Source organism: Pinus tabuliformis, chromosome 5_1 (assembly GCF_031772625.1).
Source record: "Pinus tabuliformis cultivar Carrire ecotype Pingquan chromosome 5_1, CPIR1, whole genome shotgun sequence".
Lineage (NCBI taxonomy): Eukaryota > Viridiplantae > Streptophyta > Pinopsida > Pinales > Pinaceae > Pinus > Pinus tabuliformis.
This window is the reverse complement of record NC_142305.1, coordinates 450,913,609-450,937,098: the sequence shown is the minus strand read 5'-3', so window position 1 is coordinate 450,937,098 and position 23,490 is coordinate 450,913,609.

Here is a 23,490-nt window from a genome sequence, read left to right as displayed (position 1 = left end):
CACAGCAGCATCAGATAGAGGAATCTTCCTATGATTCTTTTAGTTCTTCTTCTGCAGAAGAACTCCACGCACACATGCAGCGGTATTTAGATTCTAATTCTTCAGAATGTTTATGTTCTGACTCTGAAGAATGTGCTTGTCAATCCAATATGAATCTGATTCTGAATATTATAGTGAATCTAGTGAAGAAGGGGAAAAGAAAAAACCCCAAAAGGAAAAGGTTCTCATGGCCGATACAGAAGAAGATGAATTAAAAATCCTATCTCAGATCCGAGCCATGGAGGACGGAGAAATGAAAAATTGCCTAACTGAAGCATTCATGGACCAATTAAAATCAAAAGCTTCAAAAGATTCAGGTAAGAAGTCCTTATTTGTTGATGCTTCATATGAAAGAAACACAAAATCATTTCAAAGGCATCAGCGGAAACCTGATAGAGTAAGGTCACTTACTCTAGGAGAAGTGAGTTGAGAGATTCACAATCTTAAGACGGAAATTTCTACAATAAAAGCTCAGATTGTAGAAATGAAGAAAGGTAAACAAGTGGCAAAAGAAGAAGAAGATAATGATCAGCCATGGCAGACTGCTCAATAGATCCAAGTTGCTGAAGGAACCAAAGATCCAAATTTTGGATTCAAAGATATGAGATTATTAACTATCTCCTATCAGCAACATCATGTTAAGGTAAATATTTGCATAAAAGGGAAAATGTTTGAAATGATTGGTCTTTTGGACTCAGGAGCAAACATTAATATCCTCAACATGAAGAATATTCCAGCAAAATATTGGGTTGCTGCAGAAAGGAAAGTGGTAGGTTTGGGTAACAAGAAGCTCGAATATGAGGTACCCAAAGCCTCTCTTTGTTTTGATACTCACTGTGTATATTTGAAATTTGTAGTAGCTGACATTCCAGTAGACTTCATACTTGGCAATGTTTTTCTAGCAGCAGTAGAACCTCATGGGTCACTCAAACTCAAAGGAGGAAAATATGGATATTTTATACCAGTCCCCACATCTAAAGGGACAAGGAAAAAGATTGAGCTTCCTTATATTTCTAATCCAAGAATCTCCACAATGGTACAAATTGTGCAAAATCTAGACAGCGTTGAAGCCATATTGTCAAATTTGAAGGTCTGAAATCTACTCTTAGAATAGAAGAACAGCTCAAATTGCTCCAGGTGAAAGGCAAGATTGGAGACTTGAAAAAGCAGATAGAAGATAACTGCTGCTCTGAAGAACCTAATGCTTTTTGGCATAGGAAGTAGCACACAGTCGAGCTCCCTTACAAGGAAGGATATGTTGGTAAGCCTTGTAAGAGTAGAGTTATTCCCATGAGCAAAGAATACAGAGATCTTTGCGAGAAAGAAATTCAGCAGCTCCTCAGCAGAAAATTGATCAGAGAATCAAACAGTCCCTAGAACTATTATGGGTTCTACGTGAACAAGAGAGCTAAACAGATTAGAGGTATCCCAAGGTTAGTCATCAATTACAAGCCTCTAAATTCTATCTTAGCTGATGATACCTATCCAATACCTCATAAAGGAGATTTGATCAGAAGGATAATAGGAGCTAAGATCTTCTCTAAGTTTGATCTGAAGGCAGGATTTTAGCAAGTCGCCATTTCAGAGAAGGATAAATTCAAAACTGCTTTCAGCATAGCAACAGGCCACTACAAATGGAATGTTATGCCTTTTGGTCTCAAAAATGCACCATCAAAATTCCAAAAGGTAATCGACAATATTTTTAAGCCATATTTTGATTGGCTTATTGTATATATTGATGATGTATTGATATTTTCCAAAAATATTCAGGAACACTTTAAGCATGTAAATATATTTAAGAATTTAGTTAACCACAACGGTTTGGTGCTCAGTAAGAAAAAGATAGAGGTTTTCCAAACCACTATCAAATTTTTGGGCCACACAATCTGCAATGGGCAGATTTCTTTGCAGAGACATGCATTAGAGTTTGCAGACAAGTTTCCAGATGTCCTCATTGATAAGAACCAACTGCAAAGGTTCTTGGGCTACCTCAACTATGTCAACAATTTCTGCCAGGACTGTGCGAGCAACAGAAGAATATTAAATAAAAGATTGAAGAAGAATCCTCCAGAATGGACAGAGGTCCATACAAAAGCAGTCCAGAACATTAAGGCTAAGGTAAAATCTTTGCCTATTTTGTATGTTGCTGACGATCTTGCATATAAAATTGTAGAATCAGATGCAAGTAATATTGGATGGGGTGGAGTTTTAAAACAAAAGGTCGAAAAGGATGAAAAAATAGTTCAATTTGCATGTAGAGTGTGGAATATAGCCGAGCAGAACTACTCCACAATCGAGAAAGAAGTCAAAGCAGAATGGAATTGCATCAGTAATTTTGAAGTTTATCTCATTAATAAACCCTTTTTACTTAGAACTGATGCATCAACCCTGCAGAAAGATTTAACAAAGGACATCAAGAAGGTCGAAGAAGCAAAGCTTTCCAGATGGCAAGCTCTTTTTGCAAACTTTGATTTTCTAGTAGAGCACATTAGAGGTGCAAAAAACAATCTCCCTGATTTTCTTAGCAGGGAATATGTTGAAGCACAAGAACATAACCATGTCATGATGATAATCATAGAGTGGGACCAAAATCAGAAACAGGAGGTGCTAAGGACTATCCCAGATGACCAAGACTGGGAAGAATACAAAAGAAATTGGAAACCCACTTGGCAGCTTCGGAATACAAAAGTATTGGATGCCAACTTGCAACCTCACACTGACATCCAACACTTTGTCCCAGAACGGAAAGTGTACCCTAAGGGAAGCAGGTGGATTCATGACATGATATATGATAAAGCCAGGAGAGATGTTGACATTGCACAGAGAGCTTTAGAACAGAATTTTCATGATATTGCCACCATCTGGTATCATGGAGGACCCAGTACAGGCATACATGAAAGATATGTTTGCATCTACAGGACAAGAGATCTTTGGAATGAGCCTGGACATGTTCGGACTCAACCTGCTGCTAGATGGCCAAGAAATGACCCAAAGATCATTTTTCCAGATACAGTGTACAATTTTGTAGAATACAAACAGCTCTGGTGGGACTTCCTCAACGTCGACGACAAGGTAGGAACTCACTACACCAAATTAAAGTTCAGCACCATTGGCCATTATCAGGGATATCAACAATGTAAATGGTTCAGAGATTGGTGGACTGATTATGGTGTGAGCAGAACTGCAATGGACCCAGTATGGCATGAACAATATTGTAAAAACAATTGCAAACCATGTATTGAGCAATGCCATATAGACTGCATTCACCCTGTTTACAAAACTGTTAAAGAAATGACAGAAGGTGAATGGTCAACTTACATGTCATTACCTTATAATAATTCCCTTGAAGAATACATGAGAGAACATTTGGAATGGCTTTTATTAACCAAAGTCCAATATCATATTGTTCTATGGAAACCGATGATTGTCCGCAGGATCTACACAAAAGCCTGGGATGAAATGTTGTATAAAAGAGACAGATTCCCTGGATTGACAGTATTCTGACGGTTCACATGGGCTTTTCGATAAAAGCATCCATATTGTAATAATGAGTACCAGTCACAAGGGCTTAGTTGTGACTAGATTTCCCATGGGCTTTGCTGTACTAAAGCCTCCACTATGTAAATAATTCATGCACTATTTTCCCGTGGGCTTTTACGAAAAGCATCCACCTTGTTTTGTCGGTCTTATATTTCTCGTGGGCTTTAATAAAAGTATCCACTATGTTCTGTCAACATTATTTTCCGTAAGATTTACTTTTTTGGATGAGAATCTATGTTCAGATGTCACTCTGGCATTACCCGAAAGAAATCATTCCATCCATTGGACTAGAATCTTTATGCAGACGTTGCCCTAGCACTATCCGAAAATAATGATTCAATCCACCTTTCACAGATAGCCTACAGTAATGTCTGTCCCCTCTGATTTCCTATATAATGAGGGTAAGGCTCATTGTTGAGGCATTTGGAGTTAGAGTCAATTTGAGTCTTAGTGTGTTTTGTGTCGAGTTCCTCTCCTGCTTTGCATCTACAGATGTTCAGTCTGATCTGCTTGCAACATGAGAAGAACTCAAGTCCTTAGGTGATTTGGGAGCCTGCGCATCAGTGTGCTCGGCACTGGTGAGAACCTAAAGTGGCCGAAACATTAGAAGTTTTCTGAGTCTGTATATGAGTCTAGTCATATTCTGAGGCAGAGCCTATCTTTTGCCAGGAAGCCTTCGGTATTGCTTGTTCCTTGCGAACGGCATAAAGCCCGCTAAATGTGAAGATAGTCTATCTCTATAAAGAATCTCTCTGTAAAAGGTTTTTCAGCAGGGGCTTCTGTCACAAGCTTGCTACTTGCTGCGTCTCTTTGTTTGTCTTTGATAGCCAACTCCTGGTGAACGAGTGGTGAACCAGTGGTGAACCCACTTAGAACTTTCTCGCTCTCATGGCCTCAACAATGGCTTCCTCACCTAACAACGGCCTTAGCATCCCTTCATTCCTTTGGCGAACTTCCTGTGAACTTTGGATGAAAGCTCAAAGACAACTACTACCACAGCAGACAATGAAATGCGAAGAGTATTATCATGTGGAAACTAGTGTATTCATATTATTGTAGAATGGATTCAATTTTTACAGAGAATGATTACAGAGAGAGATTCTTTACAGATATTGACTATCTTCGCATTTATCGGGCTTTATGTCGTTCGTAGGGAACAAGCAATACCGAAGGCTACCTGGGCAAAGATAGGCTCTGCCTCAGAATATTACTAGACTCATATACAAGCTTCTAATGATTCGGCCACTTTAGGTTCTCACCAATGCCGAGCACACCGATTCGCAAGCTCCCAAATCACCTAATGACTTGATTGTTTCTCGTAATGCAAGCAGATCAAACTGAATGGTCGCAGATGCAGAGCAGGAGAGACTCTCGACTCAATGACTTTCTAAGACTCAATCTAACTCGGGCTCCCTCAACAATGAGCCTTACCCTCATTATATAGGAAATGAGAGGGGACAAACATTATTGTAGGCTATCCGTAAAAGGTGGATGGAATCATTACTTTCAGATAGTGCTAGGGCAACGTCCGCACAAAGATTCCTGTCCGATGGATGGAATGATTTCTTTTGGGTAATGCCAGAGCGACATCTGAACATAGATTCCCATCCGAAAAAGTAAATCTTACAGAAAATAATATTGACAGAACATAGTGGATACTGTTATCAAAGCCCATGAGAAATATAAGACCGAAAAAACAAGGTGGATGCTTTTCGTAAAAGCCCACGGGAAAATAGTGCATGAATTATTTACATAGTGGAGGCTTTAGTACAACAAAGCCCGCGAGAAATCTAGTCACAATTAAGCCCTTGTGACTGGTACTCAATATTACAATATGGATGTTGTTATCAGAAAGCCCATGTGAACTGTCAAAATACTATTAGTCCAGGGAATCTATCTCTTTTATACAATTGTTCATCCCAGGATTTTGTGTATATCCTGCGGACAATCATAGGTTTCCCCAAAATAATATGATATTTTACTTTGGTCAATACTAGCCACTCTAGATGTTCTCTCATGTATTCTTCGAGTGAATAGTTTAAATTATGAGATGGTGACCATTCTTTTTCTGTCATTTCTTTGACAGTTTTATAAGTCGGGTGAAAGCATTCTTCTGAAGCTTGTTCAATACATAAATTACAATGGGTTTTACAATATTGTTCGTGCCATACTGGGTCCATTGCAGTTCTGCTAACACCATAATCATTCCACCAATTTCTAAACCATTGGCATTGCTAATATCCTTGGTAGTGGCCAACTATACTGAATTTCAGCTTTGTGTAATGTGTTCCTACTTTGTCATCAACATTGAGGAAGTCCCACCAAAGTTGTTTGTAACCTGCAAAATCATACACAGTGTCAGGAAAAATAATCTTTGGGTCATTCCTTGGCCATCGAGCAGTAGGTTGAGTCCGAAAATGTCCTGGCTCATTCCAGAGATCTCTTGTCCTGTAGATGTAGACATATCTTTCATATATGCCCGTGTTGGGTCCTCCATGGTACCATATAGTAGAAATATCATGAAAATTTTGCTCCAAGGTTCAGTGTTCAATATGAGCATCTCTGCATGCTTTATCATATATCATATCATGAATCCACTTGCTTCCTTTAGGATACACTTTCCTTTCAGGTACAAATTGTTGGATGTCAGTGTGGGGTTGTAAGTTGGCGTCCAATACTTTCATATTTCTAAGCTGCCAAGTGGGCCTCCAGTTTCTTTTATATTCGTCCCAGTCTTGATCATCTAGGATGGTCCTTAGTACCTCTTGTCTTTGATTCTGGTCCCACTCGGTTACTATCATCATGACATGATCTAGATCTTCAATGTATTCTCTGCTGAGAAAATCAGGGAGACTGTTTTCTTTACCTTTGATGTGTGCAACTTGAAAATCAAAGTTTGCAAAAAGAGCTTTCTACCTGGCAAACTTTGCTTCTCCAACCTTCTTAATGTCCTTCGTCAAAACTTTCTGCAAAGCTGATGCATCAGTTCTAAGTAAAAAAAGGTTTATTAATAAGATAGACTTCAAACTTACTGATGCAATTCCATGCTGCCTTAACTTATTTTTCTATCGTGGAGTAATTATGTTCTGCTGGATTCCATACTCCTAATGCAAACTAAACTACTTGTTCATCTTTTCTAGCCTTTTGTTTTAGAATTCCTCCCCACCCGATATTGCTTGCATCTAATTCTACAATTTTGTATGCAAGATCATCAGCAACATATAAAATGGGTAAAGAGTTTACTTTGGCCTTTATGTTCTGAACTACTTTTGTATGGACATCTGTCCACTCTGGAGGATTTTTCTTCAGTCTTTTATTCAATATCCTTCTATTAGTTGCACAGTTCTGATAGAAGTTGCTAACATAGTTGAGGCAGCCTAAGAACCTTTGCAGTTGGTTCTTATCTGTTATGACATCCGGAAATTTGTCTGCAAATTCTACTGCATGTTTTTGCAATGAAATCTGCCCATTGCAGATTGTATGTCCCAAAAATTTGATAGTGGTTTGAAAGACCTCTATCTTTTTCTTGCTAAGCACTAATCCATTGTGCTTAACTAAATTCTTAAAGATATTTACATGCTTGAGATGATCCTGAATATTTTTTGAGAATATCAGCACATCATCTATATATACAGTAAGCCAGTCAAAATATGGCTTAAAAATACTATCCATTACCTTTTGGAATTTTGATGGTGCATTCTTTAACCCAAAAGGCATTACATTCCACTCGTAGTGGCCTGTTGGTATGCTGAAAGTAGTTTTTAATTTATCTTTCTCTGAAATGGCAACTTGCCAAAATCCTGCCTTCAAATCAAACTTGGAAAATATTTTAGCTCCTGCTATCCTTCTGATTAAATCTCCTTTATGTGGCATGGGATAGGTGTCATCCGCTAAGACTGAATTTAGAGGTTTATAATTGATTACTAACCTCAAGATACCTCTGATCTGTTCAGCTCTCTTGTTTACATAGAACCCATAACAGTTCCAAGGACTGTCTGATTCTCTGATCAATCTTCTGCTAAGGAGCTGCTGAATTTCTTTTTCACAAAGATCTCGATATTCTTTGCTCATAGGAATAGCTCGGCTCTTACAAGGTTTACCAGCAAATCCTTCCTTGTAAGGGAGCTCAACTGTGTGCTTCTTCCTATGCCAAAAAGCATTAGGTTCTTCAGAGCAGCATTCATCTTCTATTTGTTTCTTCAAATTTTCAATCTTGCTTCTTATTTGGGGCAACTTGAGTTGTTCTTCTACTCTAAGAGTAGATTTCAGATATTTCAGATCTGACAACCGAGCTTCAACTCTATCCAAGTTCTGCACGATTTGGACCATTGTAGATATTCTCTCATTTGAGATGTATGGCAATTCAATCTTCTTTCTAATCCCTTTTGATGTAGGAACTGAAATGAAATATCCAGCTCTCCCATTTTTTAGTCTCATAGAGCCATGAGGCTCTACTGCTGCCAAGAAGACATTCCCAAGAATACAATCAACTGGAATGTCAGCAATTGCAAATTTTAAATTGATACAGTGGCATTCAAAGCATAAGGATGCTTTTGGTACTTCATAATTAATATTTTTATTGCCTAATCCCACCACTTTTCTCTCTGCTGAAATCCAATATTTTGCAGGAATGGTTTTATTGTTAAGAATATTAATATCTGCTCCAGAATCAATAAGTGCAATTAAATTAAACATTTCTCCTTTAATGCAGATATTTATTCTAACATGATGTTGCTGATATGAGATAGTCATGAGTCCCATCTCCTTGAAACCAAAATTTGGATCTTTAAATCCTTCAGCAACTTCAATCTGATCATTAGCGCTATATTGAGCAGTATTCCAAGGTTGATATTCTTCTTCTTCTTTCTCCTTATCAGCTACTTGTTTTCCTTTCTTCAATTCTCTAAGTTGGGACTTTATTGCAGAAATTTCTAATTTTAAAATGTGGATCTCTTAACTCACTTCTCCCAAAGTGAGAGATCTCACTCTGCCAGGCTTTTGTTGATGCCTCTGGAATGATTTTGTATTTCTCTCATATGAAGCATCAATGAATAAGGATTTCTTACCTGAATCTCTTGAAGCTTTGGATTTTAACTGGTCCATGAATGCTTCAGTCAGGCGATTTTTCATATCTCCATCCTCCATGGCTCTTATCTAGGATAAGATCTTCAATTCATCTTCTTCTTCAATAGCGGCCATAAGAACTTTCTCCTTTTGGGGTTTGAGTTTTTGCCCTTCTTCACTATAAAATTTAGAATCAGATTCGTATTGAATTTGAAAAGCACATTCTTCAGAGTCAAAACATAGACATTTTGAAGTGTCATAATCTGAATATTGCTCTATATGAGCCTGTAGTTCTTCCGCAAAAGAAGAACTGAAAGAATCATAAGACAATTCTTTAATCTAATGTTGTTGAGCTATGTCTTTGATTACAACATTAGGGCAGCATTCTGTTCTATGAGTGTGAGAACCACATTTCATGCATATTATTGGTCCTCTTCCTTCCTGCTTGACTTGTTTGCCTCTCTGAACAAAGGCTTCTGATTTCTTTCCTCTATTTTTCTTTGACTCTTCACCTTCTGGACATCTGGAAGAAGTATGTCCAGTCTTTCCACATAGCCAGCAAGTAAGTTTACTCCATTTTTCTTGTTTGGTAGAATGCAGATGAATATCTGAAGGATTGTAGTAATGTGTTCTTGGAACATATTTATAATATCCCCTTTTTCTTTTGGAGGTTTGGCCTCGGCTCTGTTTGGGATATCTCCTTCTATCCTTTGGATAATTTCTCCAGTTCTTGTAGAAAGTTTCTTTGAATTCTCTTTTTTCTCTTTTCTTTGCTTTTCTCCTTTTTACCAAAGGATCATCTATTGTCAGTCCATACTTGTTGCAGATGGACTTCTTATCTAGTAGTCTGGAAAGTTTTTCTAGAGATTTATTTACCTTTGAGCTGGTACAAAGACTCACTAGAGTCTTTGTAATATGTGCATAAATCTCACCCCATGTATACAACTCAAAAGGTAACTGGAAGACTTCTTGTAGTCTAATGTAATCTACAAATCTAGATGGCAAGGCTGCAAGATATAGTTGTTTCCATAATAGGTTCTTTGAGTCTTTAACCTCATATATCCTCTGCATCCAGTCTCTATGGAAGTCTTCGAATTGGGACATTTGTGGCATTTTAGATTCATCAAAATAACTTCATTTTTATCAGCAATCTCTATTTCACTTCCACACCAGTGTTCTAGGATCATTGATGTCAATGCTCCTATCATATTGCTGATAAAAGTGCCATCAGAATTGTGTATAACATCTCCTTTTTCATCTTTAAGAACTTATGCTTCCATTGTTTCAATAAGCTTTGGAGATGATTATGTCTCCCACCACCTGAGGAGTGTTCCTGTAAAACACTGAATGATTGTTTTGCAAGCATCGATTTCACTTTTCCCTCTAAGATACATGAGTTTATATTCTATATACATCATATCGATCATTTTCCTGATTTGGCCAAAACTCATGTTATCAATATTCCACTCTGTGGGATTCCGGGAAAAAAGTGTGAGCTTCAGGAAGTTTGCCTTTTCCTTCAATGTCAGGTGCTGGATATCTGGTGAACCTATGCTCAAGAGGTTCGTATATCGGAAAGATCTGTGTATCAAAATATTTTTGTTCCTTTACTTTTTCTTCTTCATCCTTGAATAAGGATGCAATAGTTATCTTTTCTGTAGCCTCAGATTCTGAAGATGTGGCTACTTCTTTAGGAAACAATGCTGGGAACCTATCGACAGGCTTAATAGGATCCTGAATCTTTATATTTCTTTTGACAAGAAAGGAGTTTGGGACTGGTCTTTCTATTTTAGACAAATTCATTTTTTCAACTTTATTTGCTAGACCAGAAATAAGGCTTTTAGTTGTATCAAGATGACCAACTAATTTTTCTTCTACTCCTTCAATTTTGGATAAATATTCTCTAGCATATGATCTAATGACTGAAGTATCATGTTGTACATTATTCAGACAATTATTTACATCATTAATTGACACTTGAACAGTCTCAATTTGTTTTTTAACTTCTGTTGATTTGGCTGCATTGATCTCTAAGCCTTTTATTGCAGTGTTTGTCTAGTTCAATTGTTCACTGGCCTTCTGTATTCTTCCATCAATGCCTAAGGCATTGTCATCTTTCTGCACCATTGGGATAGCTTTAGCTACATTTTGGCTTTCTCCAATAAAAATTCCTCTAAAAGGGGGAAATGTTGAAGGAGTTTCAACGTTTGTTCCATCTAATGCAGTCCAAGCATGGTTATTTGCTGAAGTGCTTGTTGAGCTAGTAAAAAAATTTAATGGAGAAATATTATCTTTCCAAGAATAAAAAGATATACATGTATTATTCTTTTCCATAAAATGTTTCCAGTCCTCAGCTAATTCTTTCTTCTCTTTGGGAGTGTAATTTGCATCAAATTATTTTGGCTGGGGATTAGTGTACAGATCCCAATTTAACATTGCTTTCATCCATTGGGCACCAATCTCAGATTTCAGGCACCCATCCATGAGAGAAAAGAATTTGTGCATCTCCATTATTGCAGTCTTTTTGTAGTCATCAAGGAATTGGGCGAAATCTGCAATATGGTATGAGGCAATTTGCCTGCTCAAGGTATCCTAGACCATATCTTGGTTTAGCAAGTCTCATTAGGCACATCATCTCAGTCAACCTCGGGTCTTCTCCTTCTAATGTAATAATCTCATGCATCATAAGTACATGATCAGCATCCTGCTCATGAGGGAAAGGAATGTCTGAGCATTTAGGATTTGGACATGGATTAACAGATGTTGAAGGAGGGGCTACGCCAGATCTGGGATTGTGATTGGCATGAATTTCAGGTTCTACAAACGTAAGCAAATTGATACTTTCTTGACATTCTAGACATTTGACTTCTAAAGAGGAAAAATTTACAAGTTGTGCTAATTCAAACAAGGAATTATGTCTACAAGAAGATGAACTAGAACAAGCAGTATCTACAATAGAAGGATCTATGTAATATTTGGACTGTTTACAGACGATATCAATAGCTCGGCAGTCAATGGTGGATCTTTTGGGAAAAGAGATGATAGAAGAAGATGGATTATCTGTAATATCTGTTGAGGTAATTTTATTTGGCATGAGAGGCTTAGGATTACTTACTACCCAGTGTTCTAGAAAAGTCAAGTCTTCCCAATGGATTGTCTGATGCTCTATTTTTTTATTTTTCGCATCAGTCAGGACGACAACACTTGACTTTGAGTCACGACTAGGTGTATGGCAGATAGCTGGCCACAGAGTATTGGTATGGCGGAAACAAATTTTGGTCTGAATGGCAATATTATTTCTCTTTTTGTGCATATCAAAACTAGTGGTTTGGATCTAGAGCTGTAAGATCTGATTAATGGTTTCGTCAAATGTGTAGATAGAGAAATTTGGGTAACAATCAAAATAGACTGGGCCATTAGAAAGTGGTGCAACTATCCCGCCAATTAAGGAATCAGTATACTTATTGTGTGTCAGGTCTCGAACAGTGGCTAACACAAAAGTATGTAACCCTTTATGAGTTAAGGGATTGATTCCTACTCATATGCATCCTAAATGTAGATAATTTGTTTTCAGTCTTTTGGCCTCTACTGTAACTCTTCAGGATTTAACAGAGAAATGGTCTGAATATTATTTTCTTGGATTTGACTCACAGACTCTTTAATGCTTATCCTAGTGGCGGCTTTTAAATGAAATATAGAAATATCATTATATACTTCTAAGGGAGCTATGGCAGGTAGTTCCCATCGGGCTGCAGGCTGGGGTTCTTCATACTCAAGTTCGGAAGAATTTAACACACGACTAGAACTTGTAGCAAACATATCTCTCAAAGGATTTTCTTCAGCCTGAGACTCTCTCTCTTCTAATTCACGAAAAGAAATAGATTTTCGGAATGAATCCATGTTTATTATGAGTATAAGAATTAGAATACCGAACTTCTAAACCAGATGTTACTATCTCTGATACCAACTTTCAGCAGGGGCTTCTGTCACAAGCTAGCTACTTGCTGCATCTCTTCGTTTGTCTTTGATAGCCAACTCCTGGTGAACCTACTCAGAACTTTCTCACTCTCACAGCCTCAACAATGGCTTCCTCACATAACAACGGCCTTAGCATCCCTTCGCTCCTTTGGTGAACTTCTTGTGAACTTCGGATGAAAGCTCAAAGCAGGGGCTTTTGTCACAAGCTTGCTACTTGCTACGTTTCTTCGTTTTCTTTTGATAGCCGACTCCTAATGAACAAGTGGTGAACCAGTGGTGAACCTACTCAGGACTTTCACACTCTCACGGCCTCAACAACGGCTTCCTCGCCTAACAACGGCCTTGGTGTCCCTTCGTCCTTTTGGTGAACTTCCTGTGAAATTCTTGTGAACTTCAGATAAAAGCTCAAAGACAACTACTACCACAACAGACAATATAAGTGTGCAAAGTATTCAGATGCGGAATGGTGTACTCATTTTATTTCAAAATGGATAAACTTTTTACAGAGAGATTCTTTACAGAGATAGACTATCTTCACATTTATCGGGCTTTATGTCGTTCGCAAGGAACAAGCAATACCGAAGGCTTCCTAGCGAAAGATAGGCTCTGCCACAGAATATGACTAGACTCATATACAGACCCAGAAAACTTCTAATGATTCGGCCACTTTAGGTTCTCACCAGTACCGAGCACACTGATGCGTAGACTCCCAAATCACCTAAGGACTCGAGTTCCTCTCATGTTGCAAGCAGATCAGACTGAACGTCTACAGATGTAGAGCAGGAGAGGCACTCGACACAAAACACACTAAGACTCAAACTGACTCTAACTCTGAATGCCTCAACAATGAGCCTTACCCTCATTATATAGGAAATGAGAGGGGACAAACATTACTGTAGGCTATCTATGAAAGGTGGATGGAATCATTATTTTGGATAGTGCTAAGGCAATGTCCGCACAAAGATTCCAGTCTGATGGATGGAATGATTGCTTTCGAGTAATGCCAGAGCAACATCTGAACATAGATTCTCATTCGAAAAAGTAAATCTTACAGAATATAATGTTGACAGAACATAGTGGATACATTTACCAAAGCCCACGAGAAATATAAGACCGACAAAACAAGGTGAATGCTTTTCGTAAAATCCCACGGGAAAATAGTGCATGAATTATTTACATAGTGGAGGCTTTAGTACAGTAAAGCCCATGAGAAATCTGGTCACAATTAAGCCCTTGTGACTGGTACTCATTATTACAATATGGATGCTTTTATCGAAAAGCCCATGTGAACCGTCAGAATACTGTCAATCCAGGGAATCTATCTCTTTTATACAACATTTCGTCCCAGGCTTTTGTGTAGATCCTGCGGACAATCATCGGTTTCCCTAGAACAATCTGATATTGGACTTTGGTTAATACAAGCCATTCCAAATGTTCTCTCATGTATTCTTCAAGGGAATTATTATAAGGTAATGACCTGTAAGTTGACCATTCACCTTCTGTCATTTCTTTAACAGTTTTGTAAACAGGGTGAATGCAGTCTGTAAGGCATTGCTCAATACATGGTTTGCAATGGTTTTTACAATATTGTTCATGCCATACTGGGTCCATTGCGGTTCTGCTCACACCATAATCAGTCCACCAATCTCTGAACCATTTACATTGTTGATATCCCTGATAATGGCCAATGGTGCTGAACTTTAATTTGGTGTAGTGAGTTCCTACCTTGTCATTGACGTTGAGGGAGTCCCACCAGAGCTGTTTGTATTCTGCAAAATTGTACACTATATCTGGAAAAATGATCTTTGGGTCATTTCTTGGCCATCTAGCAGCAGGTTGAGTCCTAACATGTCTAGGCTCATTCCAAAGATCTATTGTCCTGAAGATGCAAACATATCTTTCATGTATGCTTGTACTGGGTCCCCCATGATACCAAATAGTGGCAATATCATGAAAATTCTGTTCTAAAGCTCTTTGTGCAATGTCAACATCTCTCTTGGCTTTATCATATATCATGTCATGAATCCACCTACTTCCCTTACGGTAAACTTTCCATTCTGGGACAAAGTGTTGGATGTCAGTGTGGGGTTGCAAGTTGGCATCCAATATTTTTGTATTCCAAAGCTGCCAAGTAGGTTTCCAATTTCTTTTGTATTCTTCCCAGTTTTGGTCATCTGGGATAGTCCTTAGCATCTCTTGTTTCTGATTTTGGTCCCACTCTGTGATTATCATCATGACATGGTTATGTTCTTGTGCTTCAATATATTCCCTGCTAAGAAAATCAGGGAGACTATTTTCTGCACCTCTAATATGCTCTACTTGAAAATCAAAGTTTGCAAAAAGAGCTTGCCATCTGGCAAACTTTACTTCTCCGGCCTTCTTGATGTCCTTTGTTAAAACTTTCTGCAGGGTTGATGCATCAGTTCTAAGTAAAAAGGGTTTATTAATGAGATAAACTTCAAACTTACTCATGCAATTCCATGTTGCTTTGACTTCTTTCTCGATTGTGGAGTATTTCTGCTCGGCTGGATTCCACACTCCAGATGCAAATTGAACTATTTTTTCATCCTTTCCGACCTTTTGTTTTAAAACTCCACCCCATCCAATATTACTTGCATTTGATTCTACAATTTTATATGCAAAATCGTCAGCAACATACAAAATAGGCAAAGATTTTACCTTAGCCTTAATGTTTTGAACTGCTTTTGTATGGACCTCTGTCCATTTTGGAGGATTCTTCTTCAATATTTTATTTAATATTCTTATATCGCTCACACAGTCCTAGTAGAAATTGCTGACATAGCTGAGGCAGCCCAAGAACCTTTGCAGTTGGTTCTTATCGATGAGGACATTTGGAAACTTGTCTGCAAATTATAATGCATGTCTCTACAAAGAAATCTGCCCATTGCAGATTGTGTGGCCCAAAAATTTGATAGTGGTTTGGAAAACCTCTATCTTTTTCTTACTGAGTACCAAACCATTGTGCTTAACTAAATTCTTAAATATATTTACATGCTTAAAGTGTTCCTGAATATTTTTGGAAAATATTAATACATCATCAATATATACAATAAGCCAATCAAAATATGGCTTAAAAATACTGTCCATTACCTTTTGGAATTTTGATGGTGCATTTTTTAGACCAAAAGACATAACATTCCATTCTTTGTGGCCTGCTGGTATGCTGAAAGCAGTTTTGAATTTATCCTTCTCTGAAATGGCGACTTGCTAGAATACTGCCTTCAGATCAAACTTAGAGAAGATCTTAGCTCCTGCTATCCTTCTGGTCAAATCTCCTTTATGGGGTATTGGATAGGTATCATCAGCTAAGACATAATTTAGAGGCTTGTAATTGATGACTAACCTTGGGATGCCTCTAATCTATTTAGCTCTCTTGTTCACGTAGAACCCATAACAGTTCCAGGGACTGTTTGATTCTCTGATCAATTTTCTGCTGAGGAGCTGTTGAATTTCTTTCTCGCAAAGATCTCTGTATTCTTTGCTCATGGGAATAGCTCTGCTCTTACAAGGCTTACCATCATATCCTTCCTTGTAAGGGAGCTCGACTGTGTGCTGCTTCCTATGCCAAAAAGCATTAGGTTCTTCAGAGCAGCAGTCATCTTCTATCTGCTTTTTCAAGTCTCCAATCTTGCCTTTCACCTAGGGCAATTTGAGCTATTCTTCTATTCTAAGAGTAGATTTCAGATCTTTCAAATCTAACAATCTGGCTTCAGCTCTGTCTAGATTCTGCACAGTTTGTACCATTGTGGAGATTCTTGGATTAGAAATATAAGGAAGCTCAATCTTTTTCCTCATCCCTTTAGATGTAGGGACTTATATAAAATATCCATCTTTTCCTCCTTTGAGTCTGAGTGACCCATGAGGTTCTACTGCTACTAGAAAAACATTTCCAAGTATGTAGTCTACTGGAATGTCAGCTACTGCAAATTTCAAATATACATAGTGAGTATCAAAATAGAGATTGGGTACCTCATATTGGAGCTTCTTGTTACCCAAACCTACCACTTTCCTGTCCGCAGCAACCCAATATTTTGCTGGAATATGCTTCATGTTGAGGATATTAATGTCTGCTACTAAGTCCAGAAGAGCAATCATTTCAAACATTTGCCCTTTTATGCAGATATTTACCTTAACATGATGTTGCTGATAGGAGATAGTTAATAATCTCATATCTTTGAATCCAAAATTTGGATCTTTGGTTCCTTCAACAACTTGGATCTCTTGATCAGTCTCCCATGGGTGATCATTATCTTCTTCTTCTTTTTCCACTTGTTTACCTTTCTTCATTTCTGCAATCTGAGCTTTTATTGCAGAAATTTCCGTCTTAAGATTGTGAATCTCTCGACTCACTTCTCCTAGAGTAAGTGACCTTACTCTATCAATTTTCCGTTGATGCCTTTGAAATGATTTTGTGTTTCTTTCATATGAAGCATCAACAAATAAGGACTTCTTACCTGAATCTTTTGAAGCTTTTGATTTTAACTGGTCCATGAATGCTTCAGTCAGGTGATTTTTCATTTCTCCGTCCTCCATGGCTTGGATCTGAGATAGGATTTTTAATTCATCTTCTTCTGTAGCGGCCATGAGAACCTTTTCCTTTTGGGGTTTTTGCTTTTCCCCTTCTTCACTAGATTCACTATAATATTCAGAATCAGATTCATATTGGATTTGTCAAGCACATTCTTCAGAGTCAGAACATAAACATTCTGAAGAATTAGAATCTGAATACTACTACATGTGTGCGTGGAGTTCTTCTACAGAAGAAGAACTAAAAGAATCATAGGAAGATTCCTCTATCTGATGCTGCTGCGCTATCTCTCTGATCACAACATTTGGGCAGCGTTCTGTCTTCTGTGTTTGAGATCCACATTTCATGCATACGATTGGCCCTCTTCCTTCTTGCTTAACTTGTTTTCCTCTTTGGACAAAGGCTTGAGATTTCTTGCCTCTGTTTAGCTTTGACTCTTCGCCTTCTAGACATCTGGAGGAAGTGTGTCCATTCTTTCCACATAACCAACAAGTAAGCTTATTCCATTTGTCCTGCTTGGTTGTGTGCAGGTGAATATCAAAGGGATTATAATAATGTGTTCTGGGAACATATCTATAATACCCTCTCTTTGTTCTAGAGGCTTGGCCAAAACTCGGCTTGGAATATTTCCTTTTATTCTTTGGATAATTTCTTCGGTTTTTGTAGAAAGTTTCTTTGAACTCTCTTTTGGCTCTTTTCTTATCCTTCCTTCATTTTACCAAAGGATCATCCACTGTCATTCCATACTTGTTGCAGATGGACTTTTTGTCTGGTAGTCTGGAAATTTTTTCCAGAGATTTATTTACCTTTGAGCTAATACAAAGACTTACCAATGTCTTTGTGATGAGAGCATATATCTCATCCCATGTGTATGACTCAAAAGGTAACTTGAATACTTCTTGCAATATGATGTAATCAACAAATCTGGATGGCAGGGCTGCAAGATATACCTGTTTCCATAACAGGTTCTTTGAATCTTTGACCTTGTAAATTCTATGCATCCAATCTCTATGGAAGTCTTCATATTGAGACATCTTGTGGCACTTCAAATTCATTAGAATGACCTCATTTTTATTAGCAATCTTTGTTTCACTTCCACACCAATGTTCTACGATCATTGATGTTAGTGCTCCTATCATATTGCTGATAACATTGCCATCAGGGTTATGTATCACATCTCCTTTTTCATCTTTAAGAACTTCTGCTTCCATTGTTTCAATGAGCTTTGGAGATGATTCTGTGTCCCACCACTTGAGGAGTGTTCCTGTAAAACACTGAATAATAGTCCTGCAAGCATCAATTTCTCTTTTCCCTCTAAGACACATGAGTTTATATTCTGTATAAATCATATCAATCATTTGCCTAATTTGGCCAACACTCATGTTATCTATATTCCACTCTCTATGGGAATCTGGGAAAAAGGTATGTGCTTCAGGAAGCTTTCCTTTTCCTTCAATATCAGGTGCTGGATATTTGGTGAACCTATGCTCAAGAGGTTCATATATGGGAAAGATCTGTGTATCCTGATCTTTTTGTTCTTTCCCTTTTTCTTCTTCTTCATCCTTGAATAAGGATGCAATGGTTATTTTTTCTGTAGCCTCAAATTCTGAAGATGTGGCTACTTCTTTGGGAAATAATGCTAGAAACCTGTTGACAGTTTTAACAGGATCCTCAATCTCTATGCTTCTTTTAACAAGAAAGGAGTTGGGGACTGGTTTTTCTACTTTAGACAGATTCATTTTTTCAACTTTATTGGTCAAACCAGTTATAAAATTTTTAGTTGAATCCAGATGATCAATTAATTTTTCTTCTACTCCTTCTATTTTGGATAAAGATTCTCTTGCATATGAACGAATGAGACTGGAATCAAATTGTACATTATTCAAACATTTATTTACATCATTGATTGACACTTGGACATTATCAATCTGTTCCTTGACTTCTGCTGATTTTGCTACATTTATCACTAAGCCTTTTAATGCAGTGTTTGTCCAGTTGAGCTGTTCACTGGATTTTTGTATTCTTCCATCAATGCCTAAGGCATTGTCATCTTTCTACACCAATGGGATGGCTTTGGCTGCATTTTGGTTTTCCCCAATAACAATTCCTTTGAAAGGAGGAAATGTTGAAGAAGTCTCAATTTTAGTTCCATCTAATGTAGTCCAAGCATGCTTATTTGCTGAAGTGCTTGTAGAACCAGTAAAAACATTTAATGGAGAAATATTATCTTTCCAAGAGTAGAAAGATATCCATGTGTTATTTATTTCCATAAAATGTTTCCAATCTTCAGCTAATTCTTTCTTCTCTTTGGGAGTATAATTCTTATCAAATTCATCTGCCTAAGGATTAGCATATAGATCCCAATTTAACATTGCTTTCATCCATTGTGCACTAATCTTAGATTTCAGGCATCCATCCATAAGAGAGAAGAATTTATGCATTTCCATTACTGCAGGCCTTTTATAGTCATTAGGAACATGGCGAAATCTGCAATCTGGTATCAGGCAATTTGCCTGCTCAAGGTATCCTAGACCATATCTAGGTTTGGCTGGTCTCATTAGACACATCATCTCAGTCAGCCTTGGGTCTTCTCCTTCTAATGTAACAATTTCATGCATCATGAGTACATGATCAGCATCCTATTCATGAGGGAAAGGAATGTCTGAGCATTTGGGATTCGGGCATGGATTAATAGATGTTGAAGGAGGAGCTATGCCAATTCTGGGATTATGGTTTGTATGGATTGCAGTCTCTGCTAAAGTAAGCAGATTAATACTTTCATGACACCCTGGACATTTGACCTCTAAAGAGGAAAAATTTACAAGTTGTGCTAACTCATACAAAGGATGATGTCTACAAGAAGACGAAGTAGAACAATCAGTATCTACAGTGGAAGGATCTCTGTAATATTTAGACTGTTTACAGCCAATCTCAATTCTTCGACGGTCAATAGTGGATCTTCTGGGGAAAGATATGACTGCAGAAGATAAATTTTTTGTGATATCAGTGGAGGTGATATTCTTCGGTATGGGAGGCTTAGGATTATTCACAACCCAATGTTCAGGGAAAGTCAAGTCTTCCCAACGGATTGTCTGATGCTCGATTTTTTGATTTTTAGCATCAGTCAGGATAACAACACTTGACTTTGAGTCATGACTGGGTGTATGGCGGATGGCTGGCCACAAGGTATTGGTGTGACAAAAACAGCCTTTGGTTTGAATGGCGATGTTATTTCTCTTTTTGTGCATGTCGAAACCAGTGGTTTGGATTTGGAGCTGTAAGATCTGGTTAATGGTTTCGTCAAAGGTATAGATAGAGAAATTGAGATAGCAGTCAAAATAGACTGAGCCATTTGATAGAGGAGCAACAATTCCGCCTATTAAGGAATCAATATACTTATTGTGCATCAGATCTCGAATAGTAGCTAACACAAAAGTATGTAATCCTTTATGTGTTAAAGGATTGATTCCTACTCGTATACATCCTAAATGCAGATAGTTTGTTTTCAACTTTTTTTCATTTGCTTGTAATTCTTTAGGATTTAGTAGAGAGATGGTCTAGATATTATCTGAGTTTTCCTGAATTTGGCTCACAGAGTCTTTAATGCTAATTCTAGTTGTGGCTTTTAAATGAAAAACTGAAAGATCACTATACACTTCTGAGGGAGCAATGGCAGGTAATTCCCAACAGGCAGAAGGCTAGGGCTCTTCATGTTCAAGTTCAACAGAATTTAAGACTCTACTGGAACTGGTAGCAAACATATCCCTTAAAGGGTTTTCTTTAGCCTTAGAATCTCTTTCTTCTTATTCTCGGAAAGAAACTGATTTTCCGAAAGAACCCATTCTTTATGAGTATAAAGTTTTGAATACCGACCTTAAGAACCAGATGTTACTGGCTCTGATACCAATTTTTAAGTAGGGGCTTCTGTCACAAGCTTGCTACTTGCTGCGTCTCTTCGTTTGCTTTTGATATCCGAATCCTGGTGAACCAGTGGTGAACCTACTCAGGACTTTCACACTCTCATGGCCTCAACAACGGCTTCCTCGCCTAACAACGGCCTTGGTGTCCCTTCGTCCCTTTGGCGAACTTCCTGTGAACTTCGGATGAAAGCTCAAAGACAACTACTACCACAGCAGACAATATAAGTGCGCAAGGTATTCAAATGCGGAATGGTGTACTCATTTTATTTCAAAATGGATAAACTTTTTACAGAGAGATTCTTTACAGAGATAGACTATCTTCCCATTTATCGGGCTTTATGCCGTTCGCAAGGAACAAGCAATACCGAAGGCTTCCTGGTGAAAGATAGGCTCTGCCTCAGAATATGACTAGACTCATATACAGACTCAGAAAACTTCTAATGATTTGGCCACCTTAGGTTCTCACCAATGCCGAGCACACTGATGCGCAGGCTCCCAAATCACCTAAGGACTTGAGTTCTTCTCGTGTTGCAAGCAGATTAGACTGAACGTCTGCAGATGCAGAGCAGGAGAGGCACTCGACACAAAACACACTAAGACTCAAACTGACTCTAATTCCGAATGCCTCAACAATGAGCCTTACCCTCATTATATAGGAAATGAGAGGGGACAAACATTACTGTAGGCTATCCGTGAAAGGTGGATGGAATCATTATTTTCGAATAATTCTAGGGCAACGTCCGCACAAAGATTCCAGTCCGATGGATGGAATGATTGCTTTCGGGTAATGCCAAAGCAACATCTGAACATAGATTCTCATCCGAAAAAGTAAATCTTATGGAAAAAATGTTGACAGAACATAATGGATACTTTTATCAAAGCCCACGAGAAATATAAGACCGACAAAACAAGGTGGATGCTTTTCATAAAAGCCCACGGGAAAATAGTGCATGAATTATTTACATAGTGGAGGCTTTAGTACAACAAATCCCACGAGAAATCTGGTCACAATTAAGCCCTTGTGACTGGTACTCATTATTACAATATGGATGCTTTTATCGGAAAGCCCATGTGAACCGTCTACTGTCAATCCACGGAATCTATCTCTTTTATACAACATTTCATCCCAGGCTTTTGTGTAGATCTTGCGGACAATCATCGATTTCCCTAGAACAATCTGATATTGGACTTTGGTTAATACAAGCCATTCCAAATGTTCTCTCATGTATTCTTCAAGGGAATTATTATAAGGTAATGACCTGTAAGTTGACCATTCACCTTCTGTCATTTCTTTAACAATTTTGTAAACAGGGTGAATGCAGCAAGGATAATTTTAGGGGCGAATGTTCGCCCTTTGGCGAAATTAAGGGGTTTTAAATTTTTAGTGGGCGAATATTTTGTATCATAGTACATTTTTACAAATCACCTCAAATAGCCCACCTTATTTTAAGGGAGAGGGTAAAAAAGGTAAATTTAGCCCTTGAAATTAGGACTTACAACCTTCCATTCGCCCATTTTCAAGAATAGGTTTTATTTAAGTGAATCCATTCGCCCATTTTCAAGAATAGGTTTTATTTAAGTGAATCCTATGGGCCAAATACCATATTTATAAAAGAGGTATGGTAAATTAATAAAAATATAAATAAATGAGAGGTATGGTAAATAAATAAAACATTTTTTATATTTACTCCATAAGTCACCTTATATACATGTAAATGTGTAAACAAATAAAAATATAAGTAAAGTGGAGGTATGGTAAATAAATAAAACGTCTTTTTATACTTACTCGAAAGGTATGGTAAATAAATAAAAATATAAATAAACTAGACGTATCGTAAATAAATAAAACCTCTTTTTATATTTAGTCCATAACCCTCGTTCTATTTATGAAGGCTCAAGAAAGAGGTTTTATTTAAGTGAATCCTATGGGCCAAATACCATATTTGTAAACGAGGTATTGTAAATTAATAAAAATATAAATAAACGAGAGGTATGGTAAAAAAATAAAACATTTTTTTATATTTACTCCATAAGTCACCTTATATTTACGAACACTCAAAAAATGGGTTATATTTAGGTGAAACCTATAGCCAAAATACTATGGGACAAATACCATGGACTAGATTGTTATTAATACCATGCAAAAAACCATTATTAACCCTAATATTAGAATTAATAAAAACAAAAATGGCACATGGTATTGACCCATGGTATTCACCAAAATGACACATGGTATTGACCCATGGTATTCACCTGGAATGTAGCCTATTTAAATGGGGGAATTAAACCAGCATGTAGCCTATGCTAAGATTCACTAGGACTTTACAAAGTTTTATTATTTAGTGAAAGACTCGCCAAGATCTTACAAGATTTTATAATTGAGTAAAATATTCGCCATGC